Below are 12,563 nucleotides of genomic sequence, written 5' to 3'. Positions count from 1 at the left end.
ACTCGAAGTTGTTCTGACTGATCCAAAGGCCTGGTCTCAGTCCCTGCACTCAGAGACAGCAATGATAGGGGAGTTTTGTCATGCCAGTGACAGCCAGCAAAATCTTTGGTGGGTGCAACTCTGATCAGAGTTACACATCACAGAGCTACCCTGACATGGTCTTCATTGCTCCAGAGCAAGTCCCAGCTTCCAATCTATTTTTAATAATCTTATGGCTGACTCTCACACTATTCCTTCACAACTCACGCTTATTTGTTTTGCCACAAGGGCATGTTGATACCTTCAGAAGATCCTTTTCGTTTTCTTCCAACCATTTCTCCATCTCCTGCAGACGTACCTGACACAGGAAAAGGACGAGCAGTGGGTCAGGGTGGGCAGAATGAGGCACAAGGAGAAGTCATAGGTATAATGAGATGGGAGACCAAACACAGGTCTTGCTGTGAGGTTGGCATGTCTCAATACCTAGCTATAGGCATTCTTAATGTTAACTATGCCATTTGGTTTTAATCCTATCAGAAAATTGTGAATCAAATCCTTCCTGTGCCAGCTATTTGCAGTTGTTTTACAAGCAAGAAGATGAAGCGTGTTTGTGTCTGTGTGTTCATGCGTTCAGCTTACAACCCATTCTTTTCTTCAGGTACACATAGGAATCGGTGGAAGAGCCAGCTGAACAGAAAACAAAAAAAAAATTCTCTTGCTTGTTTTTACCAATAGCAGCACCTCTGGTCTCAAGCATTCTTGTGCTTGTGTCTAAACTGCAAAGCCTTTAGATGAGGAAGTGGATTTTTCCTTACACAGGTAAAATAGCTGGTGTATCAAGCATTATCCCTGGTTAAGGACCACGTACACCACAGGTTAGTTCCCGATTTATCACCGGCTAGTGTGTCTTTCATCTGCATTCTTCCTCAGAAAAGATGCTCTTGATAAAGTTATCCAGCCCTTTGGAAATAAGAGTGTTTGGACATTTCTGTGCATCAAGTCAAAATGTGTAAAGTGCATGTACTACAGATTTTATGAAATCATTAATAGCAGGATATGTTATTATTTAATCACTTGCCTTCGCATGACTTATGTCCTCTACACATGGACGCTGTTGATGCTTAAGAAGTTTATATTCATGGAATACAGAAACCTGAAAATTAAAACCATATATATGTAATGAAAAATTAAAATGAAATATTAAGAGGAAACAATGCAGTGGGGTGTACGTTTTTTTCTCCATTCTCTTTATACAAGGTTTCTTGATTCTTCAAACCTGTGTGTTTCTGTTCAAGACAACAGAAAATTTCCCTCTGAGGCCAAGTTATGAAATAGAATGGCATAAAAATGTTAACATTTCTAAAGATGTGTCTCTGCAGGAACAGCCATTTTAGTTTTGCTTCCCATCAAGGACATAACAATTTTCAAAACATGCCTGAAATATTAAGATAACAATAAATGTCACTAAAGAACACTGGAAAGATGAAGGCTGTTTTCAAGGTAAGTTTTCAAGTACCTTAAAATGTATTTTGGTCATATTTTCCATTTGTTTTTAATGGTCAGGAAGTTCACAGTACTTGGAAAGCACATAAATAAAACCTGTTTTTTTCCTTTGCCATTAGCTGAAGTAGAATATCGCCTGACCTCACAAGTTTTCTTTTACCATGATGTTGTTGGCAAATATTTTAGTGTGTGATTGTATGCAATGCTCCATCCCCATCTCTGCCCAAAAGCACATCAAACAGAGGGTGAAAGTAATGTCGAATAACCTGGAAAAATTCTGCTGACTGCAGTGAGACCAAGGGAGTACAGGTGACTTGCCCACAGTCTCACCATGAATCAGCTGCAGGCACTATGAGATGGTTGCGGGTCCTTGACTGCAGACCCATTAGCAGCCCCATCCTACCTCCTCTGTTTGCCACTCCACTTCTCCTTTGACCATTGCAGGAGTGAAGCCTGTGACATTTTTCTCTCTCATCTCAGTCTTTGGAGGCAGAGGTGATGTCTGAAAACTACAGAATGACAGTGTCAGGTGAAGGATCATGGCCTGGGCTACCGTTCTGGTTACATGAAAACAGGCAAGGCAGGAATGAAAGTATTAAAACCTAAATTCAAACTTCACCCTACCTTTTGCATTTCTTTCCTTCCCCCACATATGTTTCCTCTTGTTACGTGAGATGATTATAAAATAACTGAATCAAGCCTTTTTATGTAATGCCAACTTAATCTTGTTTTCGACCAATTAAAGGTTTTGAGGAAATCCCCAAAATATTTTGTTGAATTCCTCTTTTTCTGCACATTTTCGTTGTCTGACATGGCCAAGAAGCAAGTGCTCCAAAATATATAGTGAACAATGTTATCTTTCATTCATTTTAGCCTCACAAGAATAAGGAAGTTGACAAAATCTCAGAAAGAAATTATGCTTTCCTGATGAGTTTTGAGGGGACTGAGAAGTGCCTGTACTTCTGCTTATGCCTACATGACACCAGAAAATGTCCACCTTATTATGCTAAATACTCTAAAAGTTGTTTGCTTTCAGCATCTTCTAGAAGACACAATAACGAGGGAATCTACTCAGACTGCACTCACCTCTTGAAATGCCTATTTTCACAGAGGGGCTGCTTGTTTTCATCAAGAAGTTTGGAAATCATCTTGCTGAGATCTGTCTTCGCACTCTATAGATAAGGTGACATCTGAAAACGGTATCTTCCTACAAAAACATTGCACAGAAAAATCTGTTGTTTTGCACTAAACGCTGTGTCATGTCCCATCTCCTGCAGAGCTGGAATGAGATGCTCAGGTGGACTATATAATTTGCTCTCCCAAATTCTTCATGTCTGACACACCTCACAGTGGGTTGTCTCTTATATGTTTGTAATACCAGTTTTTTTCTGATTGTGAGACAGGCTGGTAGAAAACCAATCCTTATACCGAGCTCTAACAGAGCAATACAATTTATTTCATAGCAGCAACTGCTATAAAACTGCAAAAGGCAAACACAAAACCCCTTTGGTAAGTCTGATTTTAATTTTAGTACTGTAAACTGCTGAATTTACTCCTATTTTCCTTTTTAGGCAGGGCGTTTGGGACACTTTGACAGGGAAGGAGCAGAGGGCCGGAGGGCCCTGAGACATGCTTGCATTGTCCCTCCATAGTTTCACTAAAATTCCCCACTATGGACCAAGCAAGCAGAGAGAAACCTGGCAAGAACTCACAGAAAAATCCAGAAGTGTCTTCTACACCTTCACACCATCCTGTCAGCCAGACTTATTTACATGTCCCCCCAAAAAGTGGACCCTGCACCAAGCCAGAAACAATACACAGCAAAATAAGAAGGAAATTAAGAAAAACCCGGCATGGAAAGTAAAAGCTAAGATCAGAGGGCCACGTTCCCTGACTGCAGAAGATGAAGAACTCTTTTCCAAGCATGGTTACTGATATATCTACCACATCCAACCTCCCAAGGCCTTCAGGTACAGCAAGGTGGAATATAATACTAATTTCTTAGTTAAAAGACACCACTCAGCATCTTGCCTTTGTATTTCTCCAAGAAGACTCAGTTTTGCTCCCAACTGAAAGGGCCCTGCCACCATCCCTGCAGCGTCACTGTCCCTGATGTGGCTTTTGCAGCCACAGGTCTGGTGCAGGTAGGTTGCATTCCCACAGTGTCCTCGACCAGGGGGACATTCCCCGCCACCAGTATGGCAGAGGGGTGAGCAGCATGCCGCGTGGGTCAAGCAGGGCAGGCAGAGGCAAGCAACCGTGTCTGAGCTCACTGGCTGCGTGGGCTTTCTTCTGCCTTCCTGCTGCAGAGCACAGCCCGGAGGAGCTGAGCAGTGCAGAGAGGCCACTCCTCGCACCATCCCCTCTATCCCACCACCACCTGATGACTCCTGGCCCCCACTCTCAGCTGCAGGATTTCGTTCTTAGGCGTCACATCCTTTGGCATCTCACCAGATCTGAACTGACCATGCACCCCAGCAAGATGTAAGGCTCATTGATTTTGGCTTGTTATATTTTAGTTTTGCTTTGAAATCTCTTTCTCCTGATGGTCATTCTCTCAGGGCCCAGTCACGTCATCGGTGCAATTAATTCTCATTGTGAACGATGTATATAATTTCCTTGTGTTGGTTCTGTCAGCAAAGCAGCTAAGCTCCTGGGGCAGAGAGCAATTAATTTTGTAACACAGGGCTGCTTCATATTCAGGACCCAGTTCAACAAAGCACTTAAGCAAAGGAATAATGACTGACTTGAATGGGAATATTAGTGCTTAAAGTTAATTGTGTGCTTTTAAAATTGGGCCTTATATCATGCCAATCAAATCATTAATCTGCTCAATTACAAGCTTCAGCTAACAAATACATGCCCTGGACTTTCTTTCCTCAAAAGGGGAAATAGATGCTGATATGGCCTTGAAAAAGCTATCAACATTCAGTAGTAACATAGCAAAGACTAAAAATATGTTTGCTCGCTCCTTGCTCTTACCAACCAGAAAATGCAGTGAGCCAGCATTTCAGTGACAAACAGTCAGATGCTTTAATGAATAAATGGACTATATATTAAAATCTGAACAGGAAGTTTTTCTCCTCCCTTGAGGCAGTCTCAGTGGAATCTGTAAAACTAAGTATTTTTTGACATCACATGCCTTCTGAGATTTCTAGTATGCATCACAGCAGGTCTACCAAAAAGTACATCTGAGTGACAGAAGGATTAACCACGCAGGGAACAGCGGGAAAGCCAGGATGCTATCTGCAAGGTTATGCAGATAGAACTGAAGATAGTGATTAGAAGTGATACACAGCTGTGAAACCAGATATATTCTCACACAGGCATAGGCTGCAAGCAGGCTCATGAAACAAACCACCTCAGAGCTTGTAGTAACCAGCAAATGATCTTATGCTGTACAACTCTACTTAGACTAGTCCCCGAGACATCCTCACCTAAATAAACTGATGAGTTTTCCTAACCTAAATAAACTGATGAGGTTATCGATTAAACCACGTGTTTCTATAGGAGAAAACTACAGTGTCAAAATTTTCAATTCCTTCCCAAAACTTGTGTGATGGACAAAAACTGTGATGCAGCTGTGGTTGGAGTGGTTCCTACAGCAAGCTACTAGCTCACGACATCTTCATTTGCCATGCTATCACTGAGGTCTGTGGTGAGCAGCCCAGCTAGGCTGTCATTTTTCAGACAGTCTCTGAGGAACTACAGATGCTAAAGGTAGATGTGGTGCTACATGCTAATGTACGGGATTCAATAACCTGGACCAAATTATTGCTGCGGTCCGTGTCTGGCCAGCTGGAGCTGGTGTTATTTCCATTAGTCCCCAAATGAAATTCTCAGTTTAATTTTAAACAGAAGAATGATTTTGCTGTTGTTGCTGTTGTTTTAGATTCATCATGTACTTTGTCTTTGTGCCACTTTGCATTTCAGAGATATTCTTCTCCACGTCAGCCTCTAGGGACTGGTTAGTGTAGTGCACTGGCGTCCACTGACGTGACTGCAAAATGGGAACTGGAAAACTGTCTGTTAGGATAATTAACATGCAGTTTTAGTTGTGTAGGTGTGTGATGTGTTAGCAGGGAGTGTTTATTTTTAGTTCAGATGTCTAAAACCTCTACTCAACTATGTTCAGCTACGGACTGTAAAACAAGTCTACCTAAACCAGGACATTGCTGTGTTTGTGTATGCACATGTGTGTAAATACATGCAAGTAAAAGGATAAGGAGGGGAAAAAAAAAATCTGTCTAATTAGATCGTTTTGGCTTTGCATCCACTTCCGAGAAGACCTAGAGATGGGAACGGTGTCTAGCCTTCCAGGAAGAAGCCATGTCTTGACTGTAAAGGGAGTGGGAGTGAAGTCTTAAGATTCTTTTCCCATAGGCAGGATCGTAAGAGGGTCACTGACTGAAGCAGTAATGGTGTAGGAGGTGAGACAAGAGGCCTAGGTAATTAGGAGGATGTTGGCTTGGCTCAATTTAAAACAGTGAGAGCTATTTCCTTGAAGAAGCTTTACCTCGACTGACAGCTCAGACTGTGAGCTCTGTCAGGCAGTGTGTCTCTCAGCAGTGTACAAAATGCAGCCAGTGCTATGGGGCTTTCACACTGAACCCCAGGCCCCAAAGCACATCCATAACAATTTCAATTTTAGTAGCTGTAGCTCACATGAAATATGTTTAGGTTCAATATTCAACTGACTCAGCGGAAGGTATCAGCCTGGTCTTCCCATTCATCAGATCACCTAGAAATATCACCAAAACAATGTGACTGAGGCAAATAAGGGAGGCAGTCTTCAGGCTGAACATCACAGACAGATCTGGTTAGCCCTAGCAGCTTGCTGGAAGCTGTAGTGCCAGCCCTCTTCTCCTCTCCATCCTCCCAGAATATAACAATTTGGAAATGCTGTCTCCCAAATGGAGGAAGCTGGATCTGAGAAAAACCTAGACAGAGAGTTGGCTTTGTTCTGCTCAAAGTTCCCTGTTCCCTGACTTTTGAGTGCCTGATTTTGCAGTCTCAGTGGTACCATATTCCTGACTTCATGTCTTTACTTTAACTTCTTTTTTTCTGCTTGTGCTCCTTTACATGTATGGCTGTCTTCTTTCTTTGAGACATCGCTGACTCTTTACAGACCATGTACTTCACCCAGTGAAAGTACTGGGCTACCACTTCCAATCACTCACAGGTTTCCTGTCCTCCAGAGGAAGGTGAAATCTTGTGCTAACCAGACACAGAGGGCCTCACTTGAACAAGGCAGGGGTTTTAATTGTTCTGTGGTACAGATGTCTGTGCTATCTGGGCAGCTGAATGGTCATTTATATTTATTTTATCTATTCAACTATCCAGAGATTTCTTGCTTGTGTATGGTTAAAAACCCCACATCTAATTTCGTTACTGTTCTGCATCCATCATGATTTTCAAAGTGCAATTTTATTCTTGATTCAATGGTATTTTTAAAATATCCTCTGTTATTTCCAAGTCTGTTTGTTCAGAGAAGGATGTCTGCCATGAATTCTCAGAGAGTGGATGCCTGCATCTTGTTTTAAGTAGACACAGTGCTTGAAGTACTTCAGCTTCTCTACCATGTGGTTGGAAAGACTTGATTTCCCTGTCTGTTTGGGTTTTTTTTAAGATAGATTTGGCAACTTTGAGAATTACATGCCAGCATCTGAACTAGGATAAAACCAGGGATATTTTTATGTCTTACTTGGATCAGCTTTTCACCTCAGACAGTTCCCAGAGGCACAGCCCATTTCTTAAGGCTGGGAACCCTCCCAGCAGACCAAGAATTCTGTACTTGTCTCATGAGAGGAAACAGACAAAAACGTGACTCCAACACAGAAAGCATTGGAGTTCCTTACCTTTCCAGTTTGCTTGACAAAAGTAAGTCACACATTTAACAGCTGACATGCTGTTAAATTTCAGGACATCTCTATTGCCCTGAATGGTTTCACTGTTTCTAAGTATCTAATGTACCTTTCTCGTGTCTAAGTTTCTTCCCCCTCCTCACTGACCAAAGACTTTGACCGCATTTCACTGATAAACTGATCTGGAAAACCCAAATGGCAGAATATAAATTGTTGTTACCTCAAAACCAGTTCTGTCTGCCCATAGACAATCTTGTTCCTAAACATAGCCACCACAATAGCAGAATGATGTGTTCTATTTCATTCTCTGCACAGCATTGTACAGCATGAACAGCCAACTTTGTTCTTCAGACATTGCATAAAAAGACATGTTATCTTGCACTGCAGGAAAGATAAAATTTTCAGAGTATTCATCACCAACATGGACAACTCGAGGCTTCAGCAGCTGTTCTTGACCACTGCCTGCTGCTCTGCTGTCTTGCGGAAGATATGAGAAATATTTGTAAAACAGATCCATGCTTCTGGCTGGTAAAGTTCAGCTAAAATCAACTGTATCCTATTCTAGCAGAAATGATTCGCTTTTTCCTCCAAGAAGGCAATTCATTGGCTTTTCTGGAGAAGTTCAACAATCTCTTCAGTGTTCAATTAGTCTACATGTTATCCAGAGACCTTAATAGTTATTACAGTATCACTAAACTTTGATTCCAAGGGAAAAAAACTTTGGAGAAAATAGTGAAAATTCAATGCAAACAACAAGCATCTACCATGTTTATGGAATTATTTTGGTCTATGAACATAGAGAAAATTTGTTCAAATTACTGAAGACATCTTCTTGTAAATTGGGGCGACACCTTGATACTTAAACTCCAGTCTCCTTGCAGCCTCCTTCAATCTAGACTGCATGGTATCCCTCACTTGCATAACATTACCACAATGGTAAAAGTCACAATGGAAAATTTCTGTCTCCGTGTCTCAAAGACTTATCCACTATCCTCCTCTTCATTGCTTAAAGAGGTACTCAGAAGCAATGAAGAGATGTCCTCTGATCAGCTCTCAGAAACACACCAAGGATATATGTTTATGACTCCATTTTCATCAGATGCGATTGTAATCTTCACAGGGATGTTTACTGCACAGAGTAGGAAACAACACTTGGCTGAAGATTTGCTGGCTCAAGCCAGTTGTGTCCAGCAGCACTTTGATGCTGCTAGCATTTTCTTCTTCACAATGCATCAGACATTTGAGAGGGTTTTGCAGTCTATGCTGTGGCGTAGCACATAGAACAGATATTTGGTTGAACTTCTGGTCCATTAATAATATGTAGTTTCTGAATGCTAGAAAAAGTTCATGATAATTCAAGTGACAACTGCCAAGCTCTGATGTTGTTCTGATTATAATAACTTTCTCCAAGAATTGGGAGAACGTGTTATCGTGTTCATATGCTTTTGACCCTTCAAAGATTGCTATAGTTGAGCTGAAAATGCTTCAAATATTTCTCATCTGAAAGAGCAGGGAAAAAGATTGGGGAGGAGCAGGAAAGAGAATGAAAGACAGACAGGTGGTCAGGAAGTGAGATCTGTTCTTCTGGTGACAATAACCCTGTATTCACACCTGCCCACACATCCCTCCTCTGTCCTATTTTGCTCCACTGCTACTGTCTATCCTTAATCCTCACCTTGCTAAATTGTAAGACTCCATTTGCAGACAAAAGGGAAGAACTCTACAGCAAATAGAAGCAAAAAGCCATGAAAACTAAATACTGTTTTGACTACATATTTGCTTAGACTTTTTTTCTCTCTCTCTTCATGATTTTGCTTAGTGGGAAACTTTGTGCAATTCTGTTGCTTTTCTCTTGTGCTGGTTTAAGCCCTGCCGGGACTGGAGAGCACGTTGCCGTTGGCCCTCCCCCGCCCTCAGCCGGTCGGGCTGGAAGTTAAGCACAGACCCCGGCTGAAATAAGAAGAAATTTAATACAACAGAGTGATAAAACAATCTGAACAAAACCAGTAGCAATGATAACAACAATAAACAGCAATAACAGTGAACAAGACCAAAGATATACAGAGAAATACCGCAAAATGGTCAGGGAACAAGCCCACCGCGTGTGTGTGTGAGCAACCCCAAAACCAAAAGCGAAAGTAAAAAGGCTCCGCCCCTGGACCTGACGCCAGCATGGAATGAATAACCCGGATGGAGATCCCTTCCCCCTCTCTCTCTGCTGGGGAAAACTTGACCCTATCCTAGTTGAACCAGGACATCTCTGGAAGTGGTAGTATGAATCAGGCAGTTTTCTTCTGTAAAGATTAAGGAGGCAGTTGAAGGCTTTCAGATTTCTGGTGTGATTTATTAATGGGCATGGTCAAGCCATCAGGACAAATTACTCTCAAAATCAAACAGATGAATAACAGCTGTTGGCTTACTGCTATATTTTTTACTGCCTACCTGGGGGATGATCTGCCCTGGCAGAAGCATGGACATGTCTGTGCTTGCAGGAGTCCAGTTCTGCAGCTGGGCTGCCCGCCATTGTGATGTAAACAATGGGCGTGGTGGGGAGGTTCCAAGCCTGATGTCATCCTTACCTACACCTTTACCAGTGTCCACAAACACCATCAACTGATCACAGCCCAGGTCTCACAAGGCCCAGTCCACAGGACCTGATGTTCATCCAAGGTGGCTGAGAGTTATGTTACTGTTACAGTGATACTCTCAATCATCTTTGGAAGGCTGTAGCCATTGCTTATGGGGAAAGTCTGTCTGCTTATGGGGAAAATCTATCCAGGCTCATAAAAGATGAGGGGATTTGGAACAGTCAGGAAGGATTGACTGAGGGAAAATCCTTCATGACCAGTCTGATTACCTTCTGTAATGTTATGACTGGCTCTGTGGATGAGTGGTAAGCAGTGGATGTTTTATACTTTGACTTTAGCAAGACCTTTGACACAATTTTTCATAGTATCTTTGTAGCCAAGTGGGTCACATATGGCTTGGATGGATGACACTAATATGGGTGGAAGATTGGCTGGCTAACTAGAGTCAAGGGCTTGGGATTTATGGTATGAAGTTTAACTGGTGACCAGCTACCGGCAGTATTTCTCATCTGATACTGTCTCTATTAACAACCTGGGTGATGGGATGGAGTACACCCTCAGTCAGTTTGAAGATGATGCCAAATTAAGGCAGGTGGCTGGTACACTCAAGAACAGGGATCAAGGACATTCAGGGGCACGTGGAGAAGCTGGAAAAATAGGCCAACAGGAACCTTATGAGAGTCAGCAAAGGCAAATGTAAAGCCTGGGAGAAAATAAGCCCATGAAACAGTATGGATCAGGCACTGCCTGTCCAGAAAATAGCTTTACAGAAAAGGACCAGGGGGGTACCTGGTAAAGAAGTTGAATATGAGATCTGGCAGCCAAGAAGACCAACCATATCCTGGACTGCATTACAAAAAGCAGAGGCAGATCTTGATCACTCTCTTCAACTACCTCATGAGAGGCAGTAGAAAAAGATGGAGATGGATGCTTCTCAGAGGTATATATAGCTATAGGACAAGAGGCAATGGATATAAACTGCATGGGAAGCATGGGAAATTCCAGTTAGATATTAGGAAAACAATATTTTCACTAGGAGGGTAGTCAAACTTTGGAACAAGGACTCATAGACGACGGGATCTCCAATCTTGGAGATATTCAAACTCCACTGAACCAGGCACTGAGCACTCAAATCTGGACCTGCTTTGAGTGCTGGGTTAAAACAGATGACCTCCATATCCTATATTACCCTAGTACTCTGCAAGAGCTGTGGATAAAGCTACAATCCCATGGAAAGTGCAAACTTTACTCCTCTAAGAAGCAAAGTCTCAGGGACATTTTATGCTCCGCATAAGGGCTGAGGATGAGCAGCTCCTTAAAAACTTAGAGCTGCTTTTGGCTTGAGGCAACAATGAGGTTACTGGATTTCACGGGTTAATGTGAAAAGTTTAGTTCTGGAAGCCTTCCTTACTGTTGCTGGAAGGCAAAATACAGCCTACAGGTTAAAGCATAAAACACATTAAAAGAAAAGTAGTCTAATTCTGATTCAGTAGGAGACTTGCTAAGTGACTGAGGAAATCATCTGAACTCTTTTATGCCTTACCTTCATAACATCTAACATAGGGCTATTAGGCTATTACACAGCTGAGACAAATTCAACACTGTATTAAATTTTTGCATTTGAGTGTAGTGGTAAATATTGCTGTACTTTTTATTTGATGAAAGGTATTACTATGTCTTTTTTACATTGAACTGGTTGTAAGTTTTAAACTGCAGATCACTAAAATCTTACAAGAATATTTTCAAAGCTCAACCAGTCATTGGAGCAATAGTTTCCTTACTGAATCCTAAAAAGGGCAGTTAGACATTGCTAGGGATAGTGTTATATTTTCTCCAACTATTGCTTTTTATCTTGTAGAATCTTAACATAGGGATAGAACAGAACTTTTAATGTGCTTTTGGATTTTGAAGTCCCCAAGCATATCCCCTTAAATTGGAAGAAAGAGAACATCCTTATTCTGTACACGTTTATTATTCATACTGAAACTTCTGGGAATCTATCTTCAATTTTTTGAAAATAAATGAGTTTTTCTTGCTGCTTCTTGCAGGGTCAGGTTTTGCAGCTATTCTGCTGCACCACTGATAGAGAACATTTTGAAATTAAAGGAGGTGAAGAAATAGTAGCACCTTTGCATGTACCTCTGCTTCTCTGCCATATTTCTGGTACCAGATAAATAAATTGGATATAATTAAGAACATAGCCCACAGCGTATAATGAAGAGGATCATGATAGTCTCATAGCAAATCCCTGCCAAAACTTTATTCTTTTTACATGCCTTATCCTATCCATTTATAAAAAGATTGAGTCAATACTTTTCATTTATAAAAAGACTGTAGTGTACAAAAAGCACATGCTGAGCAGGTGCTCACATCTCTTTGGAAGACTACTGTTTGATAGCAAGACAGAAGCTTTTCAGGAGTACCAGAAAGCATTCAGCTGCCTTGCTTCAGGATCACATATATTTTACCACTGCATCATGAAGAAAGTTCTTGCAAGGGCTCTCAGATCAATATGTTCAGGTGTTATCTGAGCAATTAAGCAAATGCTGCTGAGGGGCAGAGTGGACTTTGTGCCACAGGAGAGAAATACTTGTATATATATACATGTGTATATATATATCTCCACATA

Source organism: Athene cunicularia (assembly GCF_003259725.1).
Source record: "Athene cunicularia isolate RWA chromosome 2 unlocalized genomic scaffold, athCun1 chr2_part2, whole genome shotgun sequence".
Classification (NCBI taxonomy): Eukaryota; Metazoa; Chordata; class Aves; order Strigiformes; family Strigidae; genus Athene; species Athene cunicularia.
Note: the sequence above shows the minus strand (reverse complement) of the source record.